The sequence below is a fragment of the Hermetia illucens genome, chromosome 6 (assembly GCF_905115235.1).
Source record: "Hermetia illucens chromosome 6, iHerIll2.2.curated.20191125, whole genome shotgun sequence".
NCBI classification, from domain to species: domain Eukaryota; kingdom Metazoa; phylum Arthropoda; class Insecta; order Diptera; family Stratiomyidae; genus Hermetia; species Hermetia illucens.
In genome coordinates, this window is record NC_051854.1 from 68,054,481 (window position 1) to 68,079,413 (window position 24,933).

Genomic DNA, 24,933 nt, shown 5'->3' on the forward strand with positions numbered 1-24,933 from the left:
GATCCGAGAAATAGAGGTTTCGGCAAGTCAAGATTTTGATGAAACCGGGAAAGTGGCCCTGCGGTCCTAAGTGTCCACGAAATGAGACAGTTTGTTCCTAACGAAACAAAATACGGCCCTCTTTCGGAAGTCAGAAATGCAGTCGACAAGTGTCTTGTTGGAACGTTCGGTAAGACAATTTCTTCTCGCTATCTAATTAAGAAATAAGAAAAACATAATATCTTGCTGAGAAACAAAAATGGCTACATGGTAACAAAAAAAAAGTTTTCCGTGGAGAATAAGGTTCTTGTCAGAGGAGACAACTTCTGGTCGCAACTAGACTGAGGGATTAAAGGCCCAAGACACCAACCAGATGATTTGTTTGAAGCAAAATAACTGGCGATAAACCACAATTTAAATATATAACATCGACCTGTCCTTTAAACTTCGCTCTATCAAATATGGTACGGACTACGCCAGCTAGGATGAGCAAAGCCCAAAAAAGTGCGCTCGTATCTCGAATCAACCTGATCCCGGCAAACAAACCGCTGTTAATTTCAACGCTCGCATTTGGCCGCCTTTGTCTTCTTTGTATGTCCTAGCCAGTGACAACCCAGGCTCACCCGCTACACAGGCCCATACCAACCAATCCATCCTAGATATTCAACAATTCGCTCAGAAATTGTGGTTTTTCGTGATCTTGAACTTGTCACTTGTCACAAAAACCCATACCAATCATCCCATCTCAGAAATTCGCCAATTCGCTGAGCAATCGCAAGGATTTGTGAATCTTTTAAATCTAATCATAATTGTTGAATCGTGGAATTCAATATCAATTTTCTAGTCGCTTGAGATCTCAGGCATTTTTTCCCGATAAGTACAATCCCCAAAGAGTACTGCTGTAAAAACCAGGTTACATTACTGTTACAGGCGCTCATTCTTCGATTTTAACATTTTTCAAGCAGAGAGATAGCATTCAATAGAAAGGACCAGACTCCTCCATGGAGATATCACAATGCTAGTCACTTCCAACTGCCACACCATCCAACTCTTCTTATCCACTAATACCGACAAATTCGTGGATTTTTGTATATTGTTTCAATCAAGACCAAATCTCATTTCGTATAGGGTCGTATCCTTTATGACCACACCTCTCTCCGGCATCAAATATTTCTGTACGAACCGACTCCTTCAGCTAGCAGATTATGGTTGCTAATTTTAGACAGTGACTTAAACGCTAGATGCATCTCAAAGCTCAATCAGCTTTACACATCCGAATGAATGAATCATCTTCAGACCTTCAATTTAAGGACAAACCACTTATACCTTGATTGTTGCCTCATTAGCAGCAAAATAAGCGTAAATCTTAATAGAAAAACGCATTCTTTTAAGTAGTGTCTGACATCAGCATCCACGATTCCCAAGTCTAACAATCCGCTCACTGTCTTTTGCTCCATGCGATATCAACCGTCCCTCTACTGAATACTACCTCTACTCTCTCAAACTCGACTGCTACGTCTATAAATTCCTCAAAACTATCGGATATTGAATACAGATGCAGACGCATGGTTTGCCAATGTACTGATTTTGAAAAGTATGTACTGATTTTGAAAAGTATCTTTTCGGGATAATAGTCTTCACCCAACCAGAATTACTAGCTTTACCCCAACAATTAATGTCATTAAGTCCGAAAAGGATGCATTTATGCAAAGCTCTGCAACCACTACCTCGACCATGACCTCTCCAATAAACCATTGTTTGCTAAAAATCCATTTCTAACTAATCTAGAAGAATAGTCAGATCACATCTGCGCCAAAAACGTGAAATCTGTCTTTCTGATCGTTACCGGCTTGTTTCCAAGCTGTCAATCTCCGTAATACACGTACGAACTATCGAGCCAATTATCGATGAGCACTGTGGAAAGGACATTACTGGCCGAAACTTCCATTTCGTCAACCTAAGCTTGTTAATTTATGCTTCTCGTAGGTGTTTTTTTAAGATCAAAAGTTTCCGAAAGTCATCTACGAATCAGTAAAACTGACCCTTGACAGTCCCATTGTGGGTTATGGCAGCAAAACGTGGATCTTAAGTCTCGACCATGAGAGGATTGCAAACATTTCATTGGGTTTATCATCTCCAATGTGTAGACGGGAAATTGGAGGGCAAAATCGACGGAAGATGAGAAGACCCAGTCGATGGTCTAATGCTATTAGGTATAAGGTATAGAAAATTGGAGGACACGGCCACAGGACCGAGCACCGAGACGATTCGTGGCAAAGAAAGCCCAAGCCCGAAACTAGCACTTCAAAAAGGAAGTAGATAAAGAAACCAACGATAGTAAGTTTGTACTTACCGGTTCACTAAGCGAGTGTAGTCTAATACCATCGATACCAGAGGAAGGTATGACGCTTTTGTAAGGACTAGGTAACGCCAGAAAGGATCATGCCCTCTACAGATACTTACTTACCTGGTAGGTAAGATTTTACACACGAAATAATAGTGTAGTACAGAGATGCCGATGAATTTACCATGAAGAAGGGCATTGGAAGAGAACTAACCCAGCAATTCCAGTTATTTGAACTGAATGTGGATAATCAGGACTTTACGAAAAGGAACGATCCAACGGAGTCTAAAATGCCATCACAATAGATCACCGAGCCACTACGACATACCAAAGACTGCAATCGTGGAGCACAAAAGATCTATCACTACAAGCGGTTTTATTTCAGTAAATTTAAGTGCACGGCCTATAAACTAAACTGGCAAATTTTTATTTGTTAGGGGCCTAATGTTGGTGGAAGCCTTTTCGTCCTTAGATATTATGATTACTATCCCTTGAAGCAACTTGATTTTCTGGTGGAGAAGAGTATGCTAGTGTGGACATTCTTCGTGAATGAAGAAGCAATAGAAACAGAAGATCTTTCTTGCATTGTTCGAAATTAAGTTCTCCTTAACATATGTAGAGGAGGAGGAGGAGGCAAGAACTGGAAAAAATACCGGTATGTTGGGGATCTAAAAAGGGGGGAATCTAAAAATCTTGACGATGTGGCCTGAGGGTATAAAGCATTGGTGAAGCTTATCAGAGCTTGGTTGGTATGATATGAATTAGAGCTGGGTGAGCATAAGGCAGAAAGGCGTTATATCAAATCACTGGCTGAACTGGGAAGAGTGTCTTTACCATGCGAATAACAAAGCGGGATATGTGATGGCCACACTATCTAAGATGATGCCAAATATATGTTAAACAGATGTAAAGGCGAAGATTGTAGCTGGGAAGATTGTGTGAGGCGGTATCTACAACAGGTCTGAAAGTGAAAGCATTAGTAGTCTACCTTCTAAGCATTTGTTTTACATGCGCCCTTCGAACAATCAGATGAAGCAGTCTTCGTGGTTACTGGGATGATGTGATGTGTGATGCCACAATCGAAAAACGACGACAGGAACAAAGAAACGTATACAAGCAGGATTTCGCAGAAACAGTGCGACAATTCGCAGAAACCCAAACAGGTGTACAGGCTGACACCAAATATGCAATGTTGGACGCTATCATTGAGAAGCCCACTCCTATGGAATGATGTCTGATACCGTTAATATATCCATCATTTCAGGCATATGGTTTTCCGTTTTGCTACTGAATATCTAGCTGAATATGAAGAACTTTATTTCCGTAACCACATGAGTAGAAACGTCTATATATCGAGTGCTTGGTCCCTGAAAAGAATGGAAAGTAATAACGCCCTAACTTGAATCCAAAAAAAAACTCGGAAAGGTAGAACAACCCATAAAAAGTCAGAAAGGCTGGGTAATTTAGTGGACCGATAAGGTTTCTAGATTCGGTACTAAAATCGAACCAGATACTACCCAGCTTCCCAAGTACCTCCCATTGCCAATGAGGGGTAGAGAGAGCCGAAAGCCGCTAATGGTGGCACTAAGCCAAAGCAAAGGACTGTTCACTCGATTTCACAATTTAAATTGATATCAAGATTAACATGTGATGATTCTTACTTGGCCAATCAGATGAATGAATTCATTTCAGATGAATTTATTGATCAGAGGCCGATCATGCACTGGTCGTAAGCGATTTACCATTGTTGACAATTTGGATGATTATCCCTAAACCATCCTGTGCATTGCGCATTTTTGTTAAGATACCTACCTACTTTTACAAAGTAGCTCAAATCAAATCCAATACTGCACCCAACCGTTGAGTTTATAATGCATATTATACATCCTGGTATAACAGATCTAATCCGAATCGACACGCCTATTTTTATTTCAATGGTTGTATTCCAGAGATATTCCCTACCGTTAGGAGCAACCATAGGCACTGAAACTTTATTGAGAGTTACCGGTGGGGTAGGAATAGACAACACAAGGCTATAATTATTTAAAAACATTTATAGTAAGTAGCTCTTCGCACCTCGAAGTTTTAGCGCTACTGACGTCAACTACGAAAACCAGAAAACGTAAGCGTCATATAGTTGGGGTAAACCAGTTTAATTAAGTTTAAGATTTATTATCGGCGTGTTGCATACTTATAATGTTGGGTACAGACGTGGACGTGTTCATCCCTCATTTCCCAGAATTCAGTCATGTCCAAAAGACAAAAAAACAATTGAATTTCCCTTCCAACTAAGCAAAAGATTTTTCATAAAATTTCACTTGAACTCCGTGATGATTCCACATCCCCTAACTCGGTTAATCAAGGAGCGCTTCTAATCGTTCACCTCGAAAGCACCTCATGAGCTCAGTTGTCAGAAGAGCATTCCACATCAAATTCATAGAACGTGCTAAGATTTTTCCGGAGAAGCATGAGGTAAGCCCATTCTAACATAAAAGTTTACTTCGGTAACCAATGTCCTTGCTTTGACTTTTTGTGGTGCTTTGTGGTTTTGGATGTTTAAACTCAGCAAAAGGATAGGAAAATTAAACAAACCGAAAAACCTGAAGCTGGGCGCTTCAGGCCTTTTCGTTTGATATCCTACATGACCATATTCTGTGAAAAGATATATGGGACCCCCCTCAAACCTAACACAAAGTGATGATTCGCAGCCTACATATTCTCACCACCGTGACGATAACTCCAGGAGAGATAGAATTGAATAGATTTTAGTATAGTATTATTTAGTATTTTGTTTGAAGCAAACACACGAAACCTTAAAAAGGAAACAAATGTTCTTAGAAATTCAATTCAAATGATTTCTATTAAGTCTCACCAACAACAAGTTTCGATTTAGATCGAGCAACTAGTCTACCCGCTTCAGTTTAGAAGTAGCATGGCTTCCGTACCTTATTCAATCATATAAGGATCACGCCTAATATATCCTAGAAATACTCTGGAGTAGAGTGAAGTGAAGGCAGTTAGTAAGGCATCAGACATTGATAATAACACAAATAAAGCGGTTCAAAACCACCCACAGGCTAATAGTAGATCTTTTTAATCAGATGATCGGCGACTTGAACCTAGTGGATAACTTATCCCATTTTCAAGAAGCAGCATTGCCCTTACCCTTTGAACCTTTGACCAATTACTTTTCTTCTTACCATTGCCATTGAGCTGGAGTTTAATAAATTCAAAGTAGTTCCGGCTTGTCATAAAAGGCGACCAAAAGGTTTTTTTTGGTTTGGATAGGGACTAACCGCATTGGCTACAGAAAACGGTTTGTGATTGATTTCTGCAATGTGCGCAGGCTCCTTGACCACCGCATAGAGGTCCAAGAATGCTGGCTTTTCCCAAATTATATTCCAATGATATAGGCTGATCATTTTTGGCTTAAGCAAAAGTGCGATGATTGTATTCTGAAGAGCAGTCTTCCCCTTGCGGCATAGTGCTAATGTCGTCTGTTTGTGACGGCTATCGTAAGGCGTGGTCTCATGACTTGACCGTAACAACAAGATATTTTTGCAACTTTCACAGTCTCGTCATTCGCTACAAATTTTTCAACATTCAAAAGGGGTTCCCACCAAAAGTACCTTTATCTCTGGGACGAGTCAGGTTATTGGCCATGTTCCAAAAGGACATCACTACAGAAATGTGTAGGCGCATCGATGAATGTAAAGAGCGGAGAACTCTTTCGATGTCTGCGGATTGCGGTGAGTTGCTACTATCACACATTCGTAAATCCTTGGAATACAAAATCTCTCCAGGCACTAGGCAGGAGTGGAGAAGTATTTGCGTGCTACCTGCAGTTGTAAAGATAATATTCTAAAATAGGAATGCATCAAAGAACACCTCGAAAAAAAGATCATCGAGCATGGAGGAATTGGAAGTCCAAAGCGAAGTCCGACAGGGCTGCATATTGCTACTAATACTTTTTCTTCTCGTTATCGGTGAAGCTCTTCATGTTGCCTTATAAGTGAAGATTCAATGCACCATGCCATATTTCCTCAAACATCTCAGCTCCACTGATTACATCTGCTTGTTTTTTCACAGAGCCTTGAATCTTGGCCAAATAGTTCTGGAACTAGAAAAGTAAGCAGTTCTCAATCTGATGGGTCTTCCTTTGCATTAATGGGCAGAACATCGAAGACATTGATCAATTTATAAATCTCGGAAGCGTCGTTTCTGCTGAAGGTGACACCGAACTTGATGTTACTCGACGCACATTACCACATTACTATATATGGTGAAAAAAAATTGCAAGTTCTAAGTAGAACGATGTAACTCACTACTTGCGCAAGCGTTGCCAGATCTCCCATCAAGTGCGACCCCAGATAGCGGATATGGGCATACCTTTTGATGTGTAAATACGTGTTCATGTGCTCGGTACGCCAGTACCGTCGGCTTTTGGGAGAGATCAAGCAGGTTTCCGGTCGTCGATATCCCTCGGCCGCAGTACATCGGTGGTGGACAATCTGGCTACCGTGGCATCTAACAAGTGTTTTAGATTTAAAGAGGGAACTGTTCAAGCGAAGTACCACTTTACTGAGGACACCAGTAACAAAATCGAGGAAAGATATGTTGAAAGCAGATCGCTGGATGACAAAAACCGTAACAGTATCCACCTTATGTATATAAGAGGAGTGACAGGAAGTATTCCATGGGAGGAGCTACTCTAAGACCAAAAAAGGACCTATTCAAGAGAAGTTCGTAAACTCTGATATCTTCACCAACGCCAATGATTGATTAATAATAATAATCTTTGGCGCAACAATCCAATTCGACGGCCTCGAAATGTGTTAGAGCACTTCATTCAAGATCGTAACAGTACACTGTGGGAGGCGGTGTGGTAAGCACCTATACTCGAGCGCTAATAATTGTAAAAGATAAAGTGGGAGGAGGTCAATGAATGGTTAAGGCTGCTTAACTGTTTAAAAACAATAATCCGGTTGGCACTCATGGAGAACAGAGCCCTGACCCGGAAGAATTATCCTTCACAGATGTCCGAGTTCATCAAGGACAAGCACAACGTGCAACAAGCCATAAAAAATATGGTGAAAGCAATTAGAGTGCTTTACAACAAACCACAGCAGATGTGGATCTTCTGGGAAATCAGTAGTCACTATGCCAATACCAATAGTTCCGACAACCGGAATTAAAATTCCCAGATAGAAATCAGGTCCTCCGAATGCGAGCTCCGGCAGTCAAATCGACAAAATCCCAGGGAAATGAAAATGGTAGATGGACCAAGGTAGTTAATAAAAAGGCCAAAAGGCAATCAAAAGTGCGAATTCGCCCAGACGCAATTGTGATCTGCAAAAGCAATTTGTACTACGCGGATAAATTGAGGAAGATCAAAGCTGACTCCGAATTGAAAGATCTAGGCAAAAAGCAAGATTCGAAGGAACCAAAGATTGACTTAATATTTGAGCTGAAAAAATCCAGCTTGGAAAAAACTGATGGTTTTCGAACCCAAGTTAAGAACTCACTTTGGGAGAATGTATTAGTGCGGGCCCAAAAACGTGAGGTCTATATACAGTGCAAAGATTTCGATGAAGTGACATCCAAAGGAGGGACAGTTCAAGTTAGAAGAACTTGCGGAGGAGTCCATTATAAGTTTGCGAAAGGTCTATGCCAGTATTCAAACGACCACATTGTGACCACCAGTCGAGACAGCGTAAAACCTATTGGCGGCAAGAAAATTTCAAGTGCCTCACGTTTGGTCATCTCGTGGAGGCATGCACCACCCGCATTAATCAGTCCGATCAATATAGATGGTATGGAGAGAAAAGCCATATTACCAAAGAGTGCAATATGAACCTTAAATGCTTATTGTGCGAAGAAAAGAAGGGACGGAATAAAAAGTGCTAAATGTCCAGAATTTAGAGAGCGCTGACTTCAATGAGAAAATGAGATTTATTCAAATAAACCTCAATAATTGCAGAGTTGTTCAAGATTTACTCGAATCTGAAATGGAAGTTTCCACAATTAGCGAACCCTATAGAAACTGTCTCGGTGGCGTATAGATTACAGATGTGACTCGCGGAGCGGTGATATGGTCGAGAAGTCATATAATCTACTACGAGTCGTGTGGGCGAAAATAAACGAAGTGTATGTGTACAGCTGTTACACATTACTAAGTCTGACACTGTCCGAATTTGAATAAATGCTTGACAATCTGGTTGTCGACGCAAGGGGTTGTACTGGTGATTTCAATGCTTGACTGGGATAACAGAGAAACAAATGCAAAGGGGGCGCAGTCTTTTAGATGGCGCAGCAGAAAACACGGTGTGCTTCAATCGTAGACCTAACTTTTGCCAACCCCGCATTGGCGCGTTGTATTTCATGGTGCGTCAGCGGGGACTACACCAACAGCAATAACCACATAATCTTCTTTGAGCTAAGGGGGGAGCGACAGGGCAAAGTACCATCATGCCCGGAACCGAGAAAGATGTCAGGCTGATCTGCAAAAACTTTGGATGAGGAGACCACCATAGAGGGTCCTAATAAAGCGTGCGTCTCTACGGAGAGAGCTGTGTGATCCAATGCATCGCCAAAGAATGTGACGCGCCGATGCCTAGGAGGCACTCATCCTCTCGTAGAAGACCAAACTACTGGTGGAATAGTGAACTAGCGAACCTATAAGCAGCCTGCCACCGAGCCAGAAGAGCAGCCCAGAGGGCAGTAGGTCGAATCGATCAGGCGCGAAAAGAGCCCCCAAAACCCTCAAGCTCGTCATTAAACGGAACAAGAGAGAATGATTTAAGCAGCGCTTTTCGGAAGCGGACGTACACTCGTGAGAGAACGCCTATAGAATCTAGATGGGGCGATTTAGAGGCCGTTCATCCCCTCTTGTTAAAAATCATTTGGGAATTATTCCCCCAACCAGGGGATAGCACTGATCGCTTCCAACGACCTCTGACTGTGAGGGCAATACCGCCAATCACCAGAGACGAGCTGCTGACGATCTGTAGTAGAATAGGAGATAAGGAAACCCCGGGGTGGAATGACATACCGAATAGAGCCCTGACACTTGCCATGAAATCCAGATCGGATGTGTTCGCTGTGTTGTTCAAAGCATGCATTTCCCAGAGGATGTTTCCTGTGGCGTGAAAGCGGCAGAAGTTAGTGCTACTTTCTAAGGCTGGTACACCTCCAGGGGAGCCAACTTACTAGAGACCTATATGACTGGACAAACGTTAGAACGAGTAATCTACAGTAGGTTACGGTTGTTGAGAGCCAAGGAGGACTCTCCAATCGGCAGTATGAGCTCCGTAAAAGCAGATCAGCCAGTGCTGCCATCAAATTGGTTACTAGCTCGACCGAAGATGCAATTCACGAAAAGAGTAGTATAATCAAATATTGTGTGGTTGTGACTCTGGAGGTATGAAATGCATTCAATTCGCCCACTTGGAATTCATTACTGGAATCTGACTGGTACTCCCGCCTATCTCGCAGCTAGTTACAAGAACGGAGGCTCTGATATAATATCGATGACGAGCCGAAGAAGTACCTTATTCCCCGAAGCAGTTCTCATCACAAAGTGCCGTAAAAGTAATTATGCCCGCATTTAAATTGGGAATCATATCATCACTGCCAAGTCGGCCATCAAATATCTGGGGGTGATGATAGACAGGAAGCTCAATTATACGCAACATGTGCAGTATGCTTGTGGCAAAGCATCCACGGCAAGTGTGGCTTTAGCAAGCTAAGGATGGTGCGTTCTTCATCTCGATTGATATCCTGGCAGATAAGATGATGAACATATACAACATCAGATCCATCTCCCCTTTATCGCAGATAAAGATCGTCGAAAGGGAGAGATGTCTAAATATATGGCAAACGCCTTAGAAACACTTCGGAAAGGGTCGGTGGACACACAGGCTCATGCCTGCCATTAAAAAATGGTAGGAGAAACTCACAGTGAGATTAATTATAATATTACCCAGTTTCTCAGGGGGTATAGAGGATATCGATAATGTACAGGTTTAAGCTGGGTACCTCACCCGATTGCCCAAACGGCAATGGAGTCCCAGCGGACCCAGAGAATGTATTATTCCACTGTTCCAGATTTGTGAAAGAAAGGAAGAACCTAGAGGAGAGGTGCTGGTACCAGAAAATTTGATGCGAAAAATACTAGCATAGCAGACGGACTGCGAAATACAGAGGAGAGGAGAAAAGCACGGTTACATATGCCGCAGAGAAACGATAGGAGATCAAGCTAGAGTGAGCTGACTTCGCCTCGTGATGTAACAACTTATGATGGTCCTGCGGGTGGTTTTAGTGAATAAAAATCCCACGGCGTGTCGAGGCCTTTTGAAGATTCCCAACTCCTAAAAAAAACGAGTCGGAAACCCGAAACTTGACGCTTCAGGTATGAAAGGTTTTGTTCAGTTTTTATGTGAGAATATTTGGATTAACGATGGCTTTATTTATACGTAGCTCGTAGTGTATATTCGATGTGTTTTATCTCTTGGGCATTTTGCAGATGTGCGATGAACTTAAGGAGTTCTCAGTAAATTTTCAAAATATAATTACATCCTTTTAGTAACTTCATTTGAACAAATATCGCGATGGAGGATCTTTTGAGGTCTAGAGGTCACGTGCTAATTGAGACCTTGCATTTGATACTCCGCATGGTTTTATTCGGGGTCAAAAATGTTTGTATTCCTTTTGTAATAGTATGGTGCCCCCCCCCCTTAAGTTCAACGTGGAATGATGTAACTCACTGCATGTATATATATTCACAGTTCCAAATTTCTTCCAAAATTCATGATAATAGTTGTAGTCGTTTCTGGGAAAAGTGCATGTGACAGAAAGACAAGCAGACAGATAGTGAATCGATTTTAATAAGGTCTTGCTTTCAACAACAACCTGTCCAACTCGGTCCTATTTAAAGAAAGGCTCAAAATTCTCCAGTTTTTCGGGATATTCGAGAAGTTTACCCTCAATATTGACAATAGTCAACTGGGATATTTATTGATACTGTTTATCCCAAATGGCGCCCAACGTGGGACTCCAATCATATAGCTCGTTACATTTTGAAAAGAATCTTACTCAGTATATTTAATTAAATTGGAAGAAAGTATATCAACGACGTAGAGACTTTGCGATTGCTCTAAGAACAATGTGATTACGATTTTCAGGCTGCCTGGATCGAGCAAAGCAATATCACATTCTTATTTGTAATAGGGGCGATAAAAAAATCTATCTTGGTTATCAATATTAAGTACTTACTATAAAAATTTGAAAAACATGTTACAGTACACAATTTAAAGAGCTTGATCCGACGCTGGCTATCTTCATCTAACAATCGTTTGCACCTTCGATTCCCAACAGGAGGGAAACGACTCCTGCCACAAAACCACCAGAATATAGTGTTATGCTGTCCATCCAGGCTGTGGCCTTCGGTGCCTCAACTGGTTCATATACTATTCTTTGCGTGTTTCGCTTTGCCCGTGATCCAGTTTCCATGACTAAAAGGTACGAGTGCTAAGTTCCTTGCGAATTTTTGTTTACATGACATGCACCCGGGTCTTATTTCAATGTTTGTCAGGCTCAACATGAGGGCTTCTTTTTGCTAATAAAATTTTTTGACAGCTTAATTATGGACGTTGTTGCTTCAGAGATACAATTGCATTGCAACAAAAATGATTTATTGAAATCGAATTCACAGACAAGACCAACCGCTAAGCCAGGTGGAACCAAAAAAACCAAAACTCAAATTTTCGGATATAGCAAGAAACCAATCGGGAAGAAATTGGTTCTACGCAAAAGTGTTGAAGCAAAGCGTGAATTGGTGGGTTATGAGGCGAATATTGATAAGTTTGATGAATTTTAATATTCACAGACTATCCGAAATGGAAAGTTAGTTTATAGGAAAAGGGATGCATTGGAGGCACATTACCGTTTAAGAAAGTAAAATGTTCCATTAAAGAAAGAGGCCAATCGTGTATCTTTGTTTGGAATATGAAAGATGCTCAGTCAACATCTACTTGATGTTGGAAAGGGCCAAATGGAGAGCAACTTACCGACACCGACTTTATCCAATGTGCCGATGATACTCTCAACTTCTATTCAAGCCTCCAACACAACAGACCTCTGCAAATATTACCTGCAATGGGGTACTAAAATGAATGAAAAACGCAATTCTGCACATTTCGGAAGAATTCTAGATACCTAGGGTCTAGAAAAATCCGCAAGACAGCTAAACGCTTAAAAATGAAGATCGGAAACACTATAGTGAGCAATTCCCAGCCCATAAAGTACTTAGGAGTTAAGCTTCACGAACTCTTTAAGTTCAAACCGCACCTTGAGCTCACTATCGGTAAGCCACGCGGTGCGCTCAGTAGGATCTACTTTCTTCTTCGAAAGAAGGTAGGATTCAGCACCAAGGCCAAACTGACTCTCTGACAAACGTACCCTGATCAGACCCATTATCTGCTACGCACACGTGCATCCCTTGCTCCACCCGAACCATGTCCAATTGTGAGGCATTCGAACAACGAATTTTAAGGCACTGCGCTGGTCTTTTCTATAATTGGAAGACCAAGAAGGTTGGCAGAAACGCCGAAGTTTATCGGCACGCCAAAGTACAACCACTTCGAGAATTTGTTCTCAACTTGGTGGAACGATTCTTCGTAAGAACGGAGGATCACCCAAATCTACTCACAGGCTAGCACATTTCCATTGGCCAACTTCCTAAGGCCCTGCCAAATCCTTTCCCTCTATGACTCCCCTTGCCTGGTAGGGATACACCGAGGCTAAGCACAAAAGATGTAATGTGCTATTGTAAATAGTAGGCTTAAGTATTTATTGTTAGGTTAAGTTTAGATTTACTTCAGATTTAATTTAGTTTTTTAAGTAAGTAAGTAATACCTTCTGGCGCTTTTAGTGCAAGCACAGTTTGGAAATAATTCAGTCTGTGCAAAATAATTGTCAAGATCCATGTATTGTATTAATACAAATAAAGTAAAATTACACAATTACACAATTGTAATAGCCACCCATTGCAATTAAGTTAAGTTACTTGAGCTAAACATTTAAGTTAGAGCGTAATTAATAATATATTTGAGTAAGTTACTATTGTAAATAAGAAAACTTAAAATTTAAGGGGGTCACCTCGTGTGAATGCCGTTTTTAGAAATTTTTTGTGAAGAACTGGATAAAGATACAAATACGATAGATTTATTAATATCTTGAGCGTGCATAGTAATTTTTCCAGCCCCATCGCATAGTTTGTTATTGAAATACAAAGCAATTTATACACCCATCCTAAAACAAAAGTGTTTTTCTGCTGCCACGCTAGAAAGCGTTGCGATCATCATAAAGAAAAAAACGTAAACGGCATTTTAACGTGCAGACTTAAGTACAGTCCGCAAACTAGGATTCTCAAGTCGGGAAACCGGACGCTAGGCGCTTCAGGTATGAAAGGTTTTGTTTGCTTCTTCTGTGAGTATATTTAAGTGTAGAACTATTCCATTTGTACGTAGCCCGTTATGTATTGGCATATAGCATGTCTGACTTCCCACTTCAATGTGATATTGATATTTAGTTGCAGAAAATTTATAGGGGAGAGTCAACTTTGAGCTACTGTAGCTTTGTTAGTAATAGTATGATTTTGATCAAACTTGAGGATAATATGCTTCATATTATATTTTATACTACTACCAGCTTTTATAACTCTGGGATAAACTTAAGGGGGGTTTTACTCAATTTCCCCAAAAATATGGTAATATACTATTATTAACTTAACTTGAACAGATATCGATAGGGAGAGTATTTTGAGACCTGGGCACCAGAGCAGCTTCATGAATTTTTTCAGATTTTTCGGTTGGGTAGTTTCTGAGAATGGGTCCGTTAAAGAAATCATCACTTTCCACCCCTCCCACTCCCCGCCTTTTTAACAAATCTCAAAACTAAGACCAGCTTCGAAAAGTACTAATGCATTTGACTACATTCGGTGAAAAAAAATTTTACAGCCGCCCTTTTACATGTATGGGGACCCCCCCCCCCTAAATTCAACCTAGAAGGATATTACTCACTGCATGTCTGGGGATCCACAGTTCCCACCTTCTCACCAAATTTCGTGTCAATCGGTATAGCCGTTTCTGAGAAAAGTGCTTGTGACAGACAGACAGACAGACAGACAGTTTTGCAAACAAAACCTTAAAAATATTAATAACTAAACTTTTGGTGCCTTGCTAAACTTTTTTTGTGAATTTTGTTGTTTTTTCACGGCTTCTTAAATGAATAAAAAAAAACTACTGAGTGAATCGCAATTATCCTAGTTTGCGGACCGTAGAAATATGTTCTGAATAAGCCGTGAACATTTCAGAGGAATCCGTTAGGTAGATTTTGGGCTACGGGGGCAGCAAATTTTCAACATGCAGTTTCGAAAAACGGATTTAAAAAGTAGAATGCGGTTTTTTGCCATAAAACTTACCATTGATCTGCTATATCTAGTCCATAAACCTTAGATTCCTTGAAGAAACACATGTACAGCCTTGGCTACAATTCTTGTTCTTTCAGCGAAGTCATTCGAACGTCATTACGACCGATAAATACGCATTTTGTTATGGCGATCGACATAAATCTGGCATGGGACTTATCATGTGTTTAACACTATAATTTCCGAACGACTCCGAATATCAAAAAAACACTTTGTCCATATATTCTAAAAATTCGATTCCGCAAATCCGACACACGTGATGACCCCCTTAAACCTGTTGCCACTTTCGATCACTCCGCTCCCAGGGCAGATATGGGGCTACGTCTGATGAGTTGCTTCTGCCCTGGACGAAACTGTCGAGCTCAATAAATTGATCTGGTGAGTCATATTCTCACCTATTTTTCATAAAGACTAATTTCTGCTCTAAATTACTTCATTAGAAAAGCCGATAACGTGGCTGAATAACTCACTGTCAGTCGTTTCATCACAAGTTTCAAACCGCTGCCTATTTCGTTCTAAATAGAAAAACCAGAACGGAAGAGAAATGATAAATTTCTCATAACTCCATAAATAAATTGGACAAACCGCAATCATTTTAACAATGTTTCAAGAGCAACTTATTGCCCAGCATGTCCATTGGTGGTAACAGTTACAACATCAACAATAACAAACTAAGAACAAAATTTTGTTGGAGAAGAACCAACAGGAGCCTGGGTCCAGCATCAACGGTCCAGCGACATCATTTACTCGCATATATCATAAAAAGCAATTACAGCAATCTTTACCAATCGCCTGCCGTTTAACCGTTTACACGATTTAACCGTCCTCGTTGCGATACTCCGCCAAGAAGGCAACAGGCAGACAGACGAACCGACACGCTTACAGACGGCCTAACAAATGAACGACATCTCAAACGAATTTCTTCACCATCTCAGCCTGCATTTCCAGCATTTCGCATCTTTACGGCCATAGACACGCGGCGCGTAATCGTTTAAATTTTCACTTTTCCGATATTCAAGACAATAAAATTACATTTTATTATTGTTGAGTCGTTACAGATTGTAAGTAGGCACTTTACACGGTTCTTTTCGGAATTAAATGAATAAAATCGTGTCATATTTCAATGAGAAGTGGTAAAACAAGCAGAAAAAACGATCCACTCGACAAGCGGTGAAGCGACGTTGATGCTGCGGTACATGGACCAAGCAGTGCGTAAGTCTAAGAAAGCTAGCGCTAAGGCAGCATCCAAGCAGCTCAAGAAGCTGAAGAAGCCGCGGCACTTGCGAAGCTGAGGAAGCCACATCTTATTAGTGGGCCGAACAGGGCAGACACAGGTGATTCCATATGCAGCATGGCTGCATTCAAATTCTACCTGGAAATTTTAAGGTCGGAGTTACCGTGCCAACACTTAGCGAATAGATACAGCGAATAATGTAAAGAAGTCAGAAACCGGAGATTCAGCGCTTCAGGTATAAAAGGTTTTGTAGATGTTTTAGGTAAGAATATTTGGGTACACGATGGTGATCCTCACATTTTGCTTGCAGGGAGTAGTAATTTGAAGCGAAAGCCACATTAATCTAATATAACTTTGTATATAATAATAGGGTTTCCACCAAACTTTCCGGTATGATGCTTCATATTATTATTACTACATCTAGCATAAACTTAAGGCGGGTTCGCAGTAAATTTTCAAAATAAAATAATTTACTACCACTAACTCTATTTGAACAAACATTGTAACGAAGGGTATTTTGAGACCACCATATTTTTTTTCAGATTTTGGGGCTAGGAAGCTTATGAGAATGGGTCTTTGAACTAATTGAACTTTTTCGGACTCCCACATTCCTCCCGTTTGTAACCCATCTCAAAACTAATATCTGCTCCGAGCACAAATCGAGCCCTTTCATTTGAAAATAATCGGTGAAAAAAAATTTGCACCGATCTTTTAAGTGTAGCTCAATTCGCAGCCACGTAATTCATCACTGGTGGAGAGGTTCCCAATTCCACCCGTTATAACAAAATTTCATGACAATAGCTGAAACTGTTTGTGAGAAAAATGCATGTGACACACAGACCTGTCAGCCATTAGGCGCGTTCCTGGTACGAGATGAGTAATCTCGCCCTTCAATTCTGCGAAGAAGTTTCTTTGGAACAAACATGCTTTGGCAAAGATGAGATCAACTTTGCCTAGACATGGGGACTTGAACCTCATGTAAATTTAGTGGGACACTGCGCTGAAACTACGACTGTGACTACTTCGATTTTTTGTAGTCCCGATCATCATCCGGGACGATTGTCTTATAACAAGAATGGTAGGTTGCCACTAAGTTATACTTCAACGCATGATGGGGAATCTTGCAAACAGAGTTATGACAACTAGCGTACTGTTTACAGTAGCATAACTTGCAACTGGAGTTGATAATTAAGGAGTCATGAAGAATGTAGTTTATATTTCTTGTTGGGAGCAAAGCATCCTGAATTCAAGTAAACAATCCTCCGGTCTCATAAAACAGTGCACCGTTAGTGAACCATTTGTTGGAGGCTTCAATGTCAATGCTTGGCAAAAACAAATTTTGAATATGACCTTCATGAATGGGATTTGCTTTCCACATGTATTCGCGGATAAGCGGAAGTAGCAACTCTACAGAGATTGCAAGGGCGGCAAAAAGCACTTCTGCGCGATGATCGTCGAATTCAGCGGCTTCAACCCTCTTGAGCGCATTCATAAGTTAAGGCAAGTAACTATCAACTGATGATCTCGCTCGATGTCATGCAGAAGATTACTCCCAAACCCACTATTGATTGGGATGTAGTTGATCTAATTAGCTCGACGTTGGGGGTTAGTTAAAATAAATTTGACCTTGCGTCAAATCCTGTATTCGAACAGTGTACCGTCTGTGTCGATGCGGTGTACGCTATAAAAAGCCAAGAACCTCACACCATGGGCATTACGGTCATTAAGAACGTATTGCCTCATCACACGTTCAGCCAAAGTGTTATCAGAATCTATTTTGACATTCAGAACACTAGAATCCCCGTTAATGAGCATATACTGCTGAAACTATCTGAAGTTAGAGGCATCGAGCAATCTCCCGAGCTTCGATAACGTGGTCGAAGAGCGTTCACGCAATCGCAAACCATTAAAAATCAAATCAGTCCGCTTCCAAGGCATGGTCGCCTTTTCCGTCGTTCCTGAAGCATAAGATAAGATTTCCAGGTTACAATTCATAAATCTCAATCCCTTTTATCCACTTTCTACGCAAGCAAGGAATATAGTCATGGAAAAATGCATAAAACCAAGAAAAGAACGGATCCAACGACATCGCCTTCGACAACAGAAAATAGACCACTCTACTGGATGCGATTCCTTGATCAAACGGATGGTTTCCATAATAATATCACACTTCAGGAAACGAGATGTCTCGGAAGCGAAATTAACAACTATAAATCTCATAAGATTTACTTCTGATAGTTTTCAGAGCAATTAATTAGCGAACTTCCTTGAATTGCATCAAGATGAAACCAATCCTCCGTGCTGTGAATTGCTACTTAAATCGCTTTCTGGCTGAAGTTAAATAAGGTTCCCGTTTACTAAAAACCAGCCACAAGAAAAAACTTAAACGCAAAAACTGGAACTATGTTACTCGGAGGACCCCTTTCCAAACATTACCGCAGGCAGTACTCGAGTACAGGATTAACCAAATGTAGCAAACTATTTTTCAGAGCATTCTCCGTGCCGTCAAAAATGCAATTGGATACCTAATGCGGAGCGAAAAACCGAAATAACATAACAGCAAGGTATGCAATGATTTTTATGTGTCATGGATTATGCTGGAAAATACTGAGAAAACGGAAAAGTATCTTTTGGCACAAGCAGTGTGAACGAGTTTTCATGGAAATCAGCAACAAGGTGAACATTGGGAAAACCGGGAGAACCATTAAAAGTTGATTTTCTACCAGCAAGAGAACATGCAATCACTGCTGAAGACCACAGAGAAAATCTAAGGGAAAACATCTAACAGTTGCCGCTTATATATTGTGCGTTAAGATCCAGAAATGTTCAAACATTCTTAAGCCCAACCTAGCAATAATCCCCTTGCGTGTTTGCATCTGTGTGTGCGGTGGAGGAGAGGCAAGGACCCCAGTGGTCCAGTCGATTCCCCCTGTAACGGAAAATCCCGCTGAAGTGCAAAAATCTGATGTCGGATGCGTCAATAAACAGGGCACTCACCTAGAAAATGCTCCGTGGATCGCGCCTCCCCATTACAGGATGGACGCGCATTATCTTGGAGAATTCCTATTCTGAACATATATTATACCTAGCTTGTGAGTTATGGCCAATCAGAATGCGGCAGTTTGTTTGTTTGGTTCTGATAGGAAAAGTTTGGTGGCAGGTATTTCACCTTTTCGGATGGTTGAAGGGTTGTATCCCTCATCTTTGGAAGGCAAAGACCTTCAGTTTCCTCCTTTTTCTAAATAATACCATTGTGGTTCTATTTGGATTTACTGAAAGCCTATGTCTAAGGCACCAACTGTCAACCAAATCAACGGCGCGTAGTGCATTTCTACATAGCGTTCCGAGATCTCGACCATCAAATAGCATAGCCACGTCATCCGCATAAGCTTGAGCATGTATTGGTAGATTTTGCAGTTCGTATAGTCGTGAGTCGATCAACATATTTCACAAAAGTGGCTAGCATACCTCCTTGAGAGCAGCCGATCAATCCCCATCTCTGCACACAGCAATCTCAGCGTTAGCATAGCGTAGATCCACTTTATTAAAGTTTCGTCAACACTATGCACTCTGGCGGCATCACAGAGCTTTTGAAAAGGGCACATTCAAACGCATCTGCAATGTCCACGAACACCCCCATCGCGTACTCGCCTTTCAGGGTTGCCTACTTCATCTTTGAAACGAGAGAGTGAAGAGCAAACTCACAGGAATTTCCGCCACCTTCGTCTTGAAATGTTAGAAGACCCCGCCAATTTTCTCCCCCCCACTGCGGACACCTGTTCTCCTAGACCCTGTATAGACTCAACTCTGGAGGTCGAGAACGTTCTACCCAGTTTTCTAACTTGGACGATGCATCCTTGTTATGGACTTTATGCAACCTGGAAGTCTCCCTTTCTCCTTCCAGTTACTCACAGTATAATCTAAAGAAGTCTGGCTTCGAACATTTTACGAGCCTCTTGTATTCACACTGTGAGTTCCAGAAATTTGATCTGTTTTCATTCTCATTGATTTTCCAAGTACGATTCAGAAGTGTTCTTGTTCTTGATTTCACCATGGAACCGTTTTAGCACTTTGCCCTCGGGAAATAGGATAGGCCTTTTCAAAACACTCTGAAAGTGTGCTGTTTAGAGTTTCCAATTGATCTTCTAGCGCTAAAGCAGTCCTCAGTCGCCTAGGGAGCTGCACTGTGTGGCCAAGAAGTTCATTGAACTTTGCCCAAACCGTCTTCCTGGGATTTCGTCTTTGAATTACAGGCTCAGCTGCAATAATTAAAGTAAATTCTAAGCAATGATGATCGGACAGTGAGACTTTTCAGATCCTAGTCCTGTTTACTGGTCCAACACCACAAATTTTGTTAAAACGAACCCATGGCTCTTGTACCAGAAGTATATCAGGACAGTCCTGCAACGATGCCAGCCTTGATGCCAGTATATATGAAAAGGCTTTGGTGTGCTGCAGGTTAATTTGACTTTAACAAGCAAACAAAGTTTTATTAATTACGCTATTTCAGAGGCACCCCGGGCCCGAACTTTTTTCCGGCGACCATAAACTTTCCTATAAAGTTTGTTGGCGAAACCAATGTTCCTTTGGCTAATCCTCCTCACACCATGCAGTGTAGAGTTACCTGCCTCATTTTGAATAGCATACAAATGTTTTGACATTCTTATGCTTGCTCTGGATCTTAGGTTCTGCCAGTGATTGCTTTCCAAATCTTTGGTAATCCGGGCCTTAACCGCTAAAGATTGTAGGATATTTTCCTTGCCTTTCTGTGTTCAATTTTGCCATTTCAAATTCGTCATATTCCTCGTTTGGCGGGTAGTAGATGGCCTAATTTTAGGAAAGGCCTCAGAAATCAAGAGGTCGCACCGAACAGGAGACAGTATCATTCAGACTATTATTGAGAAATTAAACTAATAGATTCACGCCTACAGCAGCCAACCCAGATGATTGCTTTGTCCATCCCAAGAACTGTCATACATGAAAAGGTAAAAATACAAACAAAAAAAATATATTATAATATAATTAATCCACTTTTGGAGCGAGCTCTTGGTGAAATTGTCAATTATCTTATATTAGATTAAAGAATTTCAACTTCCATCAGTTTATGGTTGATTTCAACTGGGAAGTTTCTGAGAATGACTACTATACCCCCCGTTTTTACCTTTTGATAATGATACTTCCCTTTTTCAGGATAAACTATGATTAAATGAAACAAAAGAAGCAATCCACATAACGAAGGTAAAGTTTACAATAGAGTCCGACTTCACCGTATTCAGCACGATCTACTAATCCGCATCGACTAAACGCTGTGAAAAATATCCCCATTCCACATTTGCTGGTATAAAAACACTATTCATGAAATATATATCGTAATTTTATAAAATTTGAAAACTAACCTGGTGCGCACCTTAAGTACAGCAGGTAAATATGTTATTAGTAGTTTAAAGGTGATAATGTTAACTAACTTACATTTTCATCTGTTGTAGAATCAAATAGTTATTCCATCTAACTTTATTTCTAGGTTTTCGTAACTAAACGAATTTCCGTTGATATATTCTGCTTCTATTACATTTTGACGAATGCTTATCACTATTCGTATTCAGGGTGTATGACACGTATTTTGGCCAAAGTTACATTTTACTGTCCCACAAAACCCTAGAAAAAAGAAATATCAAATAAATTTGAAAACTATCAGAAAGATATTAAGTGGATAATATGAAACCTTTAATTTCCAAAATAAGACATCCTGATTAGGAAGTAACCTACGTACCTGTAAAGAAAAACAAAATATTTCATGAGTTGCAACGATTTAGATTTTGAACATTCACTGGTTACAACAAAACGCAACAAGATATGCTACTCAATTTTTTAGGGTGTTTTAAGTTGAAGTAGCATAAGTCAAAGTGTTCAGTTCTTTGTTAACGGTGTTAGTCTCCCATCCTTCAATGTTTTTTTAGTTTAATTTTTAATCAAAATTGACAAGGCACACCACCAGGAATAACGACTAAGGAAAAGACAAACATTTATGACCTAATCAGGATTCTAATGTGGAGCAGGAGTAGTTGGAACTTAAAGAAGCCCTCTGCCATTGCACCTACTCGGTCCTTCTTAGTGGTAATAATGACAATAATCATTCAAGTTGACCGTTGCCAACTATAGGGATCAAAGTATCAAAGATTTTAGCAAATCGACAAATTTTGACCACCATCGAAGTAGCGTTTAATAAAATCTTAAATCTAGCTTATCAGAACTTGCATCGGAGTAAGTAGAGCTCACTAATTCATATAGCACAATCGAATGAAGCAGATCCCAGGAGCATTGCATTCTCTTCGTATACTCTCTTTCTGCTTCTTCTATGGAGACCCCACCCTGTTTTGGCATGAAATAGAATGAGAAGCAGGGGAGGACCCTCAAACCATAAAAAATTCATGGTATGGTACGAATATATGATTAAGTAGAAAAACCAACAAAGTTAATATTTAACTCTACTTTTCAAGTTCGAACCGTCTAATCCAACTCCACTCTCCTATGAACGACATTCGTAACCGCGTCTTCCGCCGTCGTGGATCCTTTGTTGCAAACGTGCAATATGCTGTGTTGTTTAAAACTTAACTTCATATCTATCATCACTCCCAAATATTTGACGGACTGCTTGGAAGTGACGATGTGATTGCCAATTCTAATTCAAGAGTAATTTCGTTTCCAGTGCTTTGTGATGAAGACCAGTTCCGTTTTTTCCTCCGCAAGTACCAGCACAGCGCTTTCTAACCAGGCCTTAACAGCACTGATTGCTTCGCAAGAGATTCTTTGCGACTACAATCAATGCTATGCTATTATCATCGGCATAACCCACCAGCGTGGCCTCCTCCGGAACCACAATAGTGGGCCAAATATGGAGCCCTGTGGGACACCTGCGGTGACCAACGCCAACAGCAAGAGATAGGTGGAAACACCAATCGTGGCCAGGCACTTTCGTATAGGGCTCCAACTGGCCCAATTAAATGCATTCTTCTCGTCCAGGATCACCGCCACGCAATATTTGCTGGTACTGCCCCTTCCGTGAATTGTATTTTCGGCCAAGCCAGTAACCATTTTGATGGCATCAATAATTGATCTGGCTTTACGGAACCCATACTGCCGATCTGAAACAACTTCCTGGCTTTCGACAATCGGGAATAATCTGTTGTAAATTACTCGCTCCAACATTTTCCTCATAGTGTCTAGAAGACATATGAGTCTATAAGAGGATGCTTTCCCTAGAGGTTTACCAGCTTTAGGCAGCAGTACCAGCTTCTGCCGCTTTCGTGCTGCAAGGAACATCGTCTCAGACATGCACGCTTCGAACATTTTGCATCGAGAACAAGGTTGTCTAACATGTCTTCAAATTCAGACAATGTAAGACTGGGTGGGGCATAGCAGCTGGTTGACTGACTCAGGGAGCATTGAGAGCTTAGGGACCGCACGCCCATATCGTCGTCTATGCTCCTAACACCAGCGTCATGGTTTCTGTAGGGTTCACTTATGATGGCAATTTCTATCTGAGATTCATAAGTGGTATGCTCAAGTAAGTCCTGAGCGACCCTGTAACGATTGAGGTTTATTTGAATAAACCTCACTTTTTCATTGGAGTCAACGCCTTCCTGAATTCCGGGGATCTACCACTTCCGGCAATATACCATCCCTTCCTTCCTATCATTCGCCTATTGCACTCCTAGGCAATAAGTCCTTTTTCTCCACACCTTCTGCATCGATTGCAAAGTGCTTAAACATGACGCACTTGAAGCACCCCTTTAATAAAACCTACTCCCGCAGGCGACAACCTGTCCAATTCGAACCTTTCTGGCCGACAATAATTTCTGCGCTGCCTCCACTGGTATCCTTTTCTCAACCTCACGATGGATTTTTCTTCCAGTTCCTCCAACTTAAATTGTTCTTTTAACACAGTACATATTTCTTCTCTGGATGTCACTCCATCAAGGCCCAAACTATGACATTCTCCCCAAGTGAGTTTTTCAGTTCCACCCGCTTTCCACCCAAATTTTTTAGGTCGGAGTCAGATTTCATCTTTTTTATAATCTCCACGTAAGACAAATTGCCCTTACTAGAGATAATGGTTACCTCTAGACGAATTCACACTTTTATTAACAACCTTCGTCTATCCATCATTTGCGTTCTACTTAGGTTTCCTTTCGATTGCTTGCACTTGGAGCACAGGATTTTTACTTTCCGTGCTTTTAGTTTCCGTTCTTCGGAACTCCTTGTGTACTTTTTCCCTCATAGACGCCTGCTGATTCCCTAAAAGATCACCATCTTTCTCCCGGACTCTTTTCTTTGCTGGGAGGTTGCTAACACTACGATTTGGTATCACTTGTGACACTGTTCGAATGGCAGTTTTCGGCTTTTCCTTGGGATCACTTTCCTCATTCTGCGACCTATTATAGAGGACCCTAGTTTTTAATAGCTTGGTGCATATTGTGCATGTCCTTGATAAACTCGGACAGCTCAATTATTTTTGCTCCAAGCTGCTTGAAAGCTTGTTTCTACGGGTCAGGGCTCTACTCTCTCTCTCTGAGTCTTGGCCGCGTTACTCCTTCTAAACGCACCTGCCCCGTAGCGTTCCATACTTTGCCGTCTTTGGCATTGGTGGAGATCGAAGAATTGAGGAACTTCTCCTGAATGAGTCAATTTCTTCGCCTCGGAGTATCTGTATCATCCCTCTTGGACAAATGCGATAGTTGTCGAAACCGCCGAACAGCGATCTCATTTCAACCCATCATCCATCATCATCAAAGTCTTGCTTCGCTTAAACACCTCCTTCTCCAACTTTAAATTACTTGTAGTATTAGATGCCACGGTGACCGAGTTGTCCACCACCGAGTTACTGCGGTC

At 41.0% G+C, this 24,933-nt stretch overlaps 1 protein-coding gene across 1 annotated transcript in view; it reads right to left on the reverse strand.

Annotated features, from left to right (window-relative positions):
* LOC119659076 overlaps positions 1 to 24,933 on the reverse strand; it is a 305,119-nt gene that overhangs the window by 194,507 nt on the left and 85,679 nt on the right. Inside the window, exon 2 of the mRNA XM_038066989.1 lies at positions 21,514 to 21,699. The gene's annotated coding sequence lies outside the window, so the exon portion shown is untranslated. The remainder of the gene's footprint in view (positions 1 to 21,513; positions 21,700 to 24,933) is intronic.